The 12537-nt window shown below is 37.4% G+C and overlaps 1 protein-coding gene across 6 annotated transcripts in view; it reads right to left on the bottom strand.

Moving 5' to 3' along the window:
• LPP (LIM domain containing preferred translocation partner in lipoma) overlaps nucleotides 1–12537 on the bottom strand; it is a 653115-nt gene that overhangs the window by 135590 nt on the left and 504988 nt on the right. The gene's annotated exons all lie outside the window — the stretch shown is intronic.

Genomic DNA, 12537 nt, shown 5'->3' with positions numbered 1-12537 from the left:
AGGATATATGCACCCTTATGTTCATAGCAGCACAATTTACAATAGCAAAGATTTGGAAGAAGCCTAAGTACCCATTAGCAGATGAGTGGATTAGAAAACTGTTGGTACTTCTACACGATGGAATGCTACACTGCTGTAAAAAAGAGGGAACTCTTACCATTTGCAACGGCATGGATGGAACTGGAGAGTATTTTGCTAAGCAAAATAAGCCAGTTGGAGAAAGATCAGTGTCACATGATCTCACTCATTTGTGGAATATAATGAACAAAATAAACTGATAGGTCCAGAGACATAGAAGCATCAAATAGACCATCCAACCTCAGGGGGAATGCAGGATGGAGGGGTGCGAGGGGGTTGGGGAGTGATAGATTAACCAAAAGATTTGTATGCATGTATATAAGCATAATCATGGACACAATAGTAGGGTTGGTGGTGAGGGCATGTGCTGGGGGGTTGGAAGGAGCCCGGAGAGGTCAATGGGGGAAAAAGGATTCATATGTAATACTTTAAACAATATATATATATATATTTTAAAAATGACAGAATTAGGAGATGATTTCAAGGTAATGTCCATTGGTTATGCTTATATGCATGCATACAAGTTCTTCGGTCGATCACTTACCCACTTCTCCCAATACTCCCCAGCCTTCCTGCTGTAATTTGACAGTCTGTTCAGTGTTATTTCTCCTTCTTTTTAATAGCAGCATAGTATTCCATTCTATAGATATACCATAATTTTCTAATCCACTCATCTGCTGATGGGCATTTAAGCTATTTTCAAATCTTAGCTATTGCAAATTGTGCGCTATGAACATAGGGGTGCATATATCCTTTCTGATTGGTGTTTCTGTTTTTGGGGGGATATATTCCTAGAAGTGATATTACTCCTTCTTTTTAATAGCAGCATAGTATTCCATTCTATAGATATACCATAATTTTCTAATCCACTCATCTGCTGATGGGCATTTAAGCTATTTTCAAATCTTAGCTATTGCAAATTGTGCGCTATGAACATAGGGGTGCATATATCCTTTCTGATTGGTGTTTCTGTTTTTGGGGGGATATATTCCTAGAAGTGATATTACTGGGTCAAAATTTAAAAATGGAACTGCCATTTAACAATTTTTAAATAAGCATGAAGAGCTTGAAAAGTTTTCTACCTGATGGTGGGACCAGGATAAACTACACACATACATACAATGATTTTCTGAAGATCTGCTAATTTTTTTTGAAAATAAAAAGTAATCTTTAAATCTATATATTTGTTTTGAAAATGTGGTGGACTATTGAAATGGATGGATTATTAACATAGCTGTAATCAGTAGCAGTAATGCTGATGTGCAAAATTAAAATACACAAAAAACACACCAAAAATGTAATTGACTTAACTTGCATTTCTGCATACCTAAGCACTTCCTGTTTTGAAGTCTGAGAAAAATGACAGCAATACTTTTTTTTCTCACACCATAAATTCCTTGAATCTGTTCTCATGAAATTTCCAGCTCTATTATCCCCCGTGAAGTGGCTTTATAAAATTATCTAGGCTGTTAGTAATGTTATATGGTAATAAAAGTGGTTATCCCCTCTACATTTTATAAACCATTAATGTGATGCTACCTTTGTTTAACAATAGTCACCCATTCTCACTTTGCACAGAAAAAAAAAATCCTTTCTATGATATATCACACCAGAGTTTTCATCATTGAATGTGATGTTCTCTGCCTGCCCATGCCCTACCACTTTTTCTTCAACTCAATTTTGCTTCAGTCCCAGAGAACTTCTTTCAACATCTTACTGTTCCAAAATCCACTGTTTTTTTTTTTTTTTTTTGGCCTATATTTTTCTGCACATGATATTTCTTCTATACTTGGAAAAATTACCTTCTTCTCAAATGGAAAAATTCTGTTCCTTTCTGAAGATTTTACTCAGATCTCACCCCTTAATGTGGCCACACCCCAGGGCCCCCAGACATTCTCTCTTATAGTCATATGTATAGAGCTACTTTATAACATTTACACATGGTAAAATGATTATTATATATTTTTCCTTTACTTAACCTCTAGTAGTCAAGAAGTTTCTTGGGAACAGAGACCTTTGAACTTAATTGTTTATAGCCCCCCCCCCCCAGAAAGGATTTATAGGACTCTTGATTCATCCCACCTAGGTTAGTGATGGACGTAGACTAGGCTCTCAGTAAATATTTGCTTACCAACCAAAATCAGGTACTGTGTCATTACTAGACATACTGACTCACTAAAGAAGAGAGATCACAGAAAACTGAGATTATTCACCTGCTGAGTTTCACTATTTCTGCTATTTGTTTAGTTATCAAAGAATCAGAAATTGAAAACAGACCAAAATGCTATGTTACCTACAAGTCTACTATTATGAACATGTGTATTCCATGTTGATGAGCTGCTACTTAACTAGAAACAAGTGAATATATGTAGAGCAGCATAATGTAATGAATGTATTCTCTCTTTACCAACTGACTTGTTATGGGATCTCAGGCAAATCAATGACTCACCTCTGACTCTTCTCCCTGCCCCCCTCCCCCTTTCTAGTCCTCTAGAACGACTGAGGAGAACACATTTCATTCCACAAAGGCAGTTTTGAGAAATAAGAAAATTGCCTAACAGTGAAAGTCAGAAGATGCAGGTTCTGCATGTACATGTGTATAAATGAGCTGTGATCTTGGGGGAAGTTATCGCCACTCTCTGGTTCTCAGTTTTTATAAAAATGATTACTAATTCTCAAACCTCCCTCCACCCCCACTCCCCCAGTTAACACCTGGAGAATATGGCACATTCCATCAGCTAAATTTTCTCAGAGTGATAGCAGTTTCTCAGTGGAGGTGGGACTGGGTTGTGTTAGGATCACAGTCTATGTATAAACAAGGTAGGCACACAAGGGTATGTAGGTATAGTGATAAAGCTCCCTCAGGTATTTCTTGGGCTTCTACATGAGACATAGAAAACTCCCTCCCTTGCCCCAAACCTATGATTTTATAATTCTACTAGAGGCCTGCTGCATGAAATACGTGAACAGTTAGGGTCCCTAGGCTTACCAGTGGTCGGCAAACTCATTAGTCAATAGAGCCAAATAACAACAGTACAACGATTGAAATTTCTTTTGAGAGCCAAATTTTTTAAACTTAAACTATATAGGTAGGTGCATTGTTATTAACTTAATTAGGGTACTCCTAAGGCTTAGGAAGAGCCACACTCAGGGGGTCAAAGAGCCGCATGTGGTTCGTGAGCTGCAGTTTGCCAACCACGAGCCTAGCCAGAGATCAGGGCTGATCTACGGGGCAACTGGCGGGCGATCAGGGCCTCCCCCCCCCCCCCCCCCCCCCCCCCGCACGGGCACCCGCCTTGACTGGCCTGGGACCTGCGGGCTGGGGGTAGCTCCTGCGTTGAGCGTCTGACCCCTGGTGGTCAGTGCGCATCATAGTGACTGATTGTTCCAGCGGTTGTTCAGCTGTTCGGTCAATTTGCATATTAGGCATTTTTATATAGGATGATTCAGTATTAAGAATGACACAGAAAGGACAATAGTACAAAATGCATACCATCTGCAGAATATAGTTACTAGCTGAGAAAAGTATTCTTATTAAAAACAGACATATATGCTCAGAAAACATGAACTTAGACTTAATTTAGGAGAATCTAGGCTTTGCCTTGTACTGTCTTATCTGTGTGACCACGCACAAGGTCCTGAACTGCCTCTGGATTGAATTTTCTCATTTGTAAAATCAAGATAGGAATGCCTCCCTAAAGTGGGGACAAGGTGTGATCAGCTGTGCAAAGCACTCAGCATGGTCATATTCAATACATGGCTGTCAACAGTTGTGAGGTTAAACTAGTAAAATGTACATACATGAAGAAGACATTCCCTGTCTTTACAGCTTAGGGTTCCACTTCTGGTTTAGAATCTCACATCACTCAGCTCAAGATTGGGCTACCAAACACTTCTGTGAATGAAATGACTATCAACATTATTTTAATGTGTTTTATATTTACTCAATAACCTCAAAAGATCTAGTTAACATTTTAACATCTTAATAAAAAATTCCAGAAGATCTTATCTGTGGCCATCATTAGTGATTGGTTTCAAGTTTATGTGTAAACAGGACAAAGCCCAGGTAACTGACATCGAGATGCTTTAAAACTTTCAGTATTGTAATAATGTAGTGGACATTTTCAGAAAACTAATTGTGTAACAGGTGCTGTTGTAGGTAATTTACATGTATTACCATTAACTTATTTTACCTCAAAAATACTATCATAAATACTGTTATAATCATCTCTATTTTCTAATGAGAAAACTGGTACAAAGAGAGGTCAAACTTGCTCAAGGCCACTGTGGCAATGTAGAAATTTAAACGCAGGGAGTCAGGTCTCAGATCCCAAACTCTGGGCCTCTCTGGTATGGTGGATAATAATAATATCCCTGAAAGGGCTGTAAGAATACCTGAATTCTAGACCTATCTGGGTGACCTTAAATTAGTTACTCCCTTCCTAGGCTCATGGTTTCCCTGTCTAAACAGAGGGATTTGAATTAAATCTAAGGTTCCCCAGCATTAAGAATATCAGAATTATTATCCTGATTCAAATATTGACTATATCTCTCTTTTCTATGACTCTTTAACTCCAACCATCCTGTGATTTGAATGACATTAGCATCTGAAGGAGTCTCTAACCAACCCCCCCCCTTTTTTATATTTACTTTTTTAGCTGTTTTTTGTTTTGTTTTGTTTTTCCTGGCATGTGTTATGTTGGCAACACAATCCATTGTGCATACATCTATGTGTTTGTAAATGTTTATGTTGTTATTGCAGTGTATTTCCCTTGTTTAGAAGAAAAAAAACAATTTGTAAATCAAGCACAACTAGAAAGGAAACAAAATTAGGCAGACCAGATTTCACCAATAATAGGAACCTCACGGTTGCATTTGTCACACTATTTACAGTGTTATTTCCATCCTCACCATCACTGCAGCACTCATTAGCCCTTCTCCTGCTTAATTTTCTCTGTAGGATATACCACCATCTGACATACTATATATAATTTAACTTATTTATGTGTTTGTAACTCCTTCTAGAATGGAAGCCAAATGACAGAGGCTTTTTGTCTCCTCCATTCAAGACTCTTACACCAATGTCTATAACTGTGACTGGACACAGTAGGTGCTCAATAAGCATTAATGAAGAGGACTAAATTGCTTCTTGATATGGAAGATCTCTGGGGACTGATGGCATGTCACTATTAAACTTCTGTTTTCTCACCTCACTTAATACCATCATCTGCCCAAGACAAAAGCCCAAGAATGAGCCTCAAATAATCTCTCTTATTCTTGCTTAAATGTCACAACATGATTATCTTGGGTTAGGCTCTAATAGGTCCCCTTAAACTGATGCAAATGACACCCCAACTGACTTCCAGGGTTCCAAATCCTCTCCTGTTTAACACCCCCAAGCCCCCTTAATAATACCCAGAGTGATTTTTAAATAATATCTATCAGATCATGTTGTTACCTTGTTTAAATCCTTCATGGATCTTCAGGGCCTTCAAAATGGACTCCAAACTCTTTAATAAGAAACCAAAGCCCCTTTAAACTAACCACTGATCATCCTTTTAGTCTCATTTCCTCTCCTATACATTATTTTCTAGTCATATTGCACATTTTGTAATTCTCTCCTGGTCTCTTTATACCCACTGAATTGTTTGTCTGAAATGCCCTCAAATTGATGCTTTACCTGGAAAATTCCATTAACATTTAGCCCCAACATCAGTTATATTTAAAAACCCCTGTTTCCCCAATTTGCCAATCATAGAAGCCATGCTAACTTCTTTCTTCCCATAGCACTCTTCACCTAACTGTGGACTACATTTGTCATATTAAAATTGAGTTATTTGTAAACACTGTTTCTACTTTGTAGACTAATGTTTAATGGCAATGAATAGTGCTGTGCTTGGCCTTCAATAATATTGAATAAAAAACTGAAGGAACAAACAGATGCCATATTTTTTTTAAAACCTAGAAATCATTATCATTCATGTAAAACATGTTTATAAATGAAATCAGATTCCAAACCCTTGCCAACAAACACAAAATTTAGAATTTTCCTAGTCTTACCTAAACAAATCTTGTGGCCTGTCTAGGATATCTCTTTACTTCGCAAGTGATGGCAATGCTGAGGCCATTCCTTCCACAGGTCTCTTCTTATGTGATCTTCCAAAAAAATCCACCTTGGGCCTCATGTCTCAGTGAGAATGCTGCCATTACAGACAAAGTCGCAATGGCAACTGGATGCACACACCTGAGTTGTATTTCCTTGATCTGCCAGAGAAGAACCAGAAGCAACAGTATCTCCACGTGCCTGTGACCAGAGATGTAGAGGATGAGAGGTTCCAGGAAAGTAGAATGTGGAGTAGACTGTTCCCAGGATTACTTTAGAAGCACAAGAAAAGTTTTCTTTAAAAACAGGGTGTCACAACAGCTACCTGAAGATACCACACATCCAAAATTAGGAGTGGGAACTAAGTCGAAGAAGCAGTTAATCAGTGTCTGGCTTCCTGAACCACCTTAGTGAAATAAAATGCCAAAATTCACAGATACATTGACACTCCTGCTGATGGCCTAAAATAGCATCAACTTCCGACTTAGCGAGCCAATTGCTAGCTATTGCATTTACTCTTCTGCCTCAATAGTGTTATCTTATTTTCAAGACGAGTTCCCTTCTCCCTTTCTCATTTCCACTTTGGCACTGAGACAAGACTTTGCTTTTTCTAAGGCTCATTAGACTAGAAGATGCCACAGTGGATGGATTTATGAAAATTAAAAGTAACTATTTCTGTGTGTAAAAGAAGACTCTGGATTGGGAAAGGGGGAATTCTGGAGATTAGATATGCTAAAATCCCAAGAACTAGTTCCCATTCAAGAGGAAACAGAGGAATAGAGATGTGTCTCTTAAATTTTTGTTGTTAACAAAACGAGTATTGCATTCAGCTCTTGCCTTATATCACCTGGAGTGTCTCAGCTGGGCACCATTACCTTTGTAGGGGAGTCAAGAGAACATTCCTGAAGACATCTGGTGTAATGAAAACAGAGTGATGGTACACCTGGATTTCTACCTGCTGCCTGGTCAGTGAGGGGACCCTTCAATTAGGGAAAACCTAATCAGATTTAAATAATTACCTAAGAGAAGCCGAGGAGAAATGAAATGGGATTTTGCAGAAGAGTAATAAGATAGGCACAGACTCTGTGGGTCCAATCTGCTGCCAGGCCTAGTTAGCTGATGGTCTGCAAGCTATAATCACAGGCACAGTATATGCTGGGGTTAAGAGCCAGGCTTTGGGTTTATATTGAACTTGAAATACTTACTAGACCCTGGGAAAATTATGTGAGTTATTTTTTTTGCTTAAATTCCTCATCTGTGAAAGAATAATGCCTATTTCATAAGGTTATAGTCAAGAAATATGAATAACACATATAAAACTTAAAGTATATGGTATGTGCTCCATATACACAAACCTTATTTTATACAGAATCATTTGTGGAAATATTTAGGGTGAATTCAGACTAGAGAAAAGTCCTGGTGAAGTGCCATAGAGAGATCTAACATGTCTTCTAGCTCTGCTCCTCATTTTGCTCTTTGGGGAAGAGCTAGACAAGAAAGATATTTCTTCTCAGTGATATTGCAATAAAATAAGGGGTATAGACATACAAACACATATTTATATGTATATCATAGAGTGTATATATACATATGTGTGTATGCATATATAGAGAAAAATAGAAACCATACAAGTTATGAATAAAATGTAACAAAAAGAATGAGAAATAATTCTGACTTAATTGCAGACTGTGTTCTAGGGTAGATTATAGTGCCTCTGTTGGTACGAAATACTTTTTTTTCTTGTTTTAAGTTATACTTGGCGAGTGAAGTAGATTATGCATCTGTATCTTGGACCCCAGCAGGACAACATCTTCACTTCATCATTCACATCAATAACCTGAATAAGTTAAATTCAAGGAAGCAGCAATTTCAACCTGGCGGGGTTCTGTTGCTTTGCTGTCTTCCTACTCCCTACTGCCTGACCAAAGGACCCTGGAATCTGATGTCGTCCCAGCTTATTCAGACTCTGATTGGCCTCTCTATAGAGGTGACAGGTACATTTCTGAATGGTTTGGGCAATGATTGCATGATAGGTCTCAACCTCTCTATTGGAATGTTTTAACCAAGGGAAATAAAATGAGACAATTCCAGCAGACTACAGACAAAGAGAAAAAAACCAAACAGGTTTTCTACTACCTACAATTATCTGCCTAGTAGTAATGCATCCTTTGTTCTTCTGAAAAACACTCTATTCTGATGATGTAGACACTGAGAGTAAAGCTCTGTGGTAGTTGGTTTTCTTTAATTTTTGTCTTTGCATTTCAGATGAGAAAGTGGGATATGATTCATCCTGCACAATCTGAGTCATTTTTGTCTCTTTTCAATTAGTTCTCCTGCATCCCACATTAAAAAGCAAGAGTAGTTTGCTCAGCAAATGAGAACATTGTGGTATGTCTTTGTGTGTTGCTTTCTCACACACAATGGCTGAAAAACATTTTTTGTATTATCTAATGATATTATACAATAAGAAGAGAACATAATAAAAAGTATTAATTCAAATAGAGGCAAGCACCAGAGGGGTTAGTTATTACAGCCTAATCATAAATGGCATAAATCAAATGAGATGCTGCGCTAGGAAATTATACTAGCATCTCTTAAATTTTTTATCTATTAAGGTTTATGATGCATTTTAACATATATTTATTTAAATTAATTCTCACAATAAGTATATAAAATAAACAGGGATGGTAATTATCTTTTTAAAATAGGTGAAATAATAGAAACTCAGGAAGATTAAGAGGTTATATATAATTGCTGGAAGTACAAGTAATTTAATTCAGAAAACCGAACTTCAGAATTTTGTTCTATCTCTTAATCTTTTCTTGGATAAACTAATTTCTCTGGCAACACGATAACTCTCATCTTAAAAATGGTAACCATAGCACATTGCAAATGTCAAATGTCACCGATGTAACACAAAGAAGATATAAGAATTACACTGGGATTTCTTGACTCCCAGTCCAGTGTTTGTGTCATTATGCTATGTAACAAAAGAAAAATTCTTTATCTTTATGGTGGTGCTGTATTATCTCCACTAAAGGCCATTATCACATTAATGTTTACCAATATCAGTATCACTATCTATGCCAAAGTACTGTTAGCAAACCATATTATTACTGACCCAGGTAAATCCTTAAACAGTGACACTAAGTTAATCCTTATATTCTGCAATCCTATTTTATTTATTTAATTTTATTTTTTAAAATACATGTAATTGATTTCAGAGAGGTAGGGAGAGGAAGAGAGAGACAGAAACATCAATGATGAGAGAGAATTATTCATTGGCTGCCTCCTGCACACCCCCTACTGAGGATCGAGCCCGCAACTGGGCATGTGTCCTTGATCAGAATTGAACCCGGGACCCTTCAGTCCCCAGGCCAACACTCTACCCACTGAGCCAAACCGGCTAGGGCCTATTTTTATTAACTGACACTTAAAACGCTATTTTAAATGCAAACCTTAAAAAATAAGGAACAGTACTGAACAGAGTATAATGTGGTCTATGAAATATAATCCTTGAGTTTCTTTCTCAATTTTTCTGAGGTACTCTGAAGCAAGTGCTGTTGTAATTCTGCATAAGGGAGTTGCTTTCCTATTCATCTACTCTTTAAAGAGGAAATATATATATATATATATATATATGTATTTGAGGTAAATAAATTAGGCCAAAGGATCCCAGTAGATCATGAAGTCTATTTCCTGAGATGAGATGAGAGATGAGGTTCATGGAAAAGGGCTAGCCTAAGACATCACAGCAAGTCAGTGGGACAGGGTCAGGCCCAGAATCTGCTCTCTGAATGTTCCATACTTGGCTCTTTCCACCACTGCACTGCCTCTCATATAACATGACAATAGAAATTAGCTCACTGGGTAACCTTAAAGACATCACTTTGCTATGGTGTGCATCAAATTGTCTTCTTGTTGACTTATATCCAAATATATCAATATTTTACACATTAGAGGGTTCATGGATGAGTATTTTTTAATTTAAATATGGTATTTAGTTTAATGTCTTTAGGGGGAAAGCTACAAGTGCTTCAACCTATAAAATCAAAGTATGAATATTGTTGACATGGATGAAGATAAAGTAGGTTAAAATTAATTTATTTAAACATAAATGCTAGGCAAATGCAAATATAGATAGTTTACATATAGGGTAAAATTACGAAGGTGCCCTCTAATGACCAGAGAAAAGGAAGCTCTCAAACTAGAAGATTTCTGACTTTGCCATTATCCTAAGGCTGAATAGGAGAGAAAGAGAGAGGGGCAGTGGAGGTTAATGTTAACCATTACCACCTGCTTACTGCACCAACTTGGCCTCCCTCAACAAGTCACTCCTACACAGTGTTTCTGTTCTTTCTTGCTGAATTTTAATAACTGATGCTCACTTCTAGATAGGAGTAGAGCTGGGTCCAGGACTCTCATATATTACAGGATTGATAAAGAAACAAATGAAGACAGAGATAAGAGCTGTGCAGTGCTGTAATAAATCTGGGGGACTTAAATGCTACAAGACTGACAACAGATTCATACCTAGGAAGATCAGGATGAGGTCATTAACTGGGATCTGTTTCTGGGACCTCCCAGTTAATTGGCATTGCATCTTTTCAGCTTATTTTTGTTTAAGAGCACTCACTGTCTTCCTTGAAAATTTTAACCATGGCTAGCTGGTCTCTACTCCCCAGCTATGATGTCTTCACATGGACTCCCCTGGCATTTAATGTCCCACAGGTCAGCTGGTAATAGTGGCAAAAGCCCCTGAATCTAGATGAAAAGGAATGTCTTTTCCATTGCCAGTAATGAAATCTACTTTCCATTAAAACCCTTGGTGCTAGAGGATTTAACAAATGCTTTCTCTTCTAGGTCATGATTGTAACTCATTTCTATTATCTCCCATAGTATACACTACAATGATTGGTGTATAGTAGGCACTCAATAAATATTTGTAGATAAATGAACCCATTTAATTAAAAGAACAACAGATGCCTACCAAGTAGAACTCCACAGATGTTCAAACAATGGCTTTGCTGACAGTTAATTAAATATGCCTTCTGACAATTCTAATGTCACTTCAAAGTCTGGAAGGAGATGATTATCTGAGTGTTTTAGAGAAAGTTATGGGGAAAGTGCTGGTGGGGTGAAAAAGGGCGGTTTGGAGGGAAAGGGAGTTGAGTTCACAGTTATCAATATTTGTATGTTTAAGATCAGAAAATGCTAATTAGTACGTGTAGGTTGCTGGTATCAGTTCTCAGTATACAACCATAGATAACCTATGAACTGAGACTTTTTTTTTCCCATACACAATGTGTATCCTACCAGCTCTTTCTCGTCCAGAATGTCAAATTTGTTTTCACAGTTGTTAAAGGAATCTCTTCTCTACTTTTTATTATTTGATAAAGAGAATGACGATCCCAATATAACCGAATGAGTGGGTGTCTGCTATTTGTATTAATACAGGATACACATCAATCCTGGATGGTGTTTCTTTCACATCTTTGGAGAAACCTAATGAACTTTCAGAACTGGTTGTTATGTAAAACACATTTAACCCTGGGGAAAGGATGTTTCTTTCAATGTGATTCCCTGCCCACCTGACCCAATTAGATTAGACCAGATGAAAATTATAGTATTGGGAACCCATGACTACAAATGAACCTCAGACTGGGCGGGGGGAGGGGAGGGGCTTGGGGAGGAGAGGAAATGGGGTTTAGAACTTTAAAATAAAATCTTAACTATGTAACCCATCCATTGACCAATTTCAATCCTAATTTTCACAAAAAAATGAATGCAAAAGAGATCAAGTCCAAGGGTGTCTATCTAATTTTGATTGAAGTTCAATGAATATATCAAGCATGTTTTAGTCTATATAGTTTTCAATACCTTTAAGTGATTAAAAAAAGGAATGAGAAATCAAAAAAGATATATGCACCCCTATGTTCATAGCAGCACAATTTACAATAGCTAAGATTTGGAAACAGCCTAAATACCCATCAGCAGATGAGTGGATTAAAAAACTGTGGTACATCTACACAGTGGAATACTATGCTGCTGTAAAAAAAGAAGGAACTCCTACCATTCACAATAGCATAAATGGAACTGGAGAGCGTTTAGCTAGCAGAAATAAGCCAGTCAGAGAAAGATAAATATCACATGATCTCATTCATCTGTGGAATCTAAAGAACAAAATTAACTGATGAACAAAATAGATCCAGAGACATAGAAGCATAGAACAGACTGTCGAATCTCAGAGGAAAAGAGGTGGCAGGTGGATAGGTAGGAAGTGATTAACCAAATAAATTGCATATATGCATAACCCATCGACACAGACTATAGTGTGGTGAAGGCCTGGGGGAGGG

This window comes from Myotis davidii, unplaced genomic scaffold (assembly GCF_000327345.1).
Source record: "Myotis davidii unplaced genomic scaffold, ASM32734v1 scaffold41, whole genome shotgun sequence".
Classification (NCBI taxonomy): Eukaryota; Metazoa; Chordata; class Mammalia; order Chiroptera; family Vespertilionidae; genus Myotis; species Myotis davidii.
This window is presented reverse-complemented; position numbering and strand designations above follow the sequence as displayed.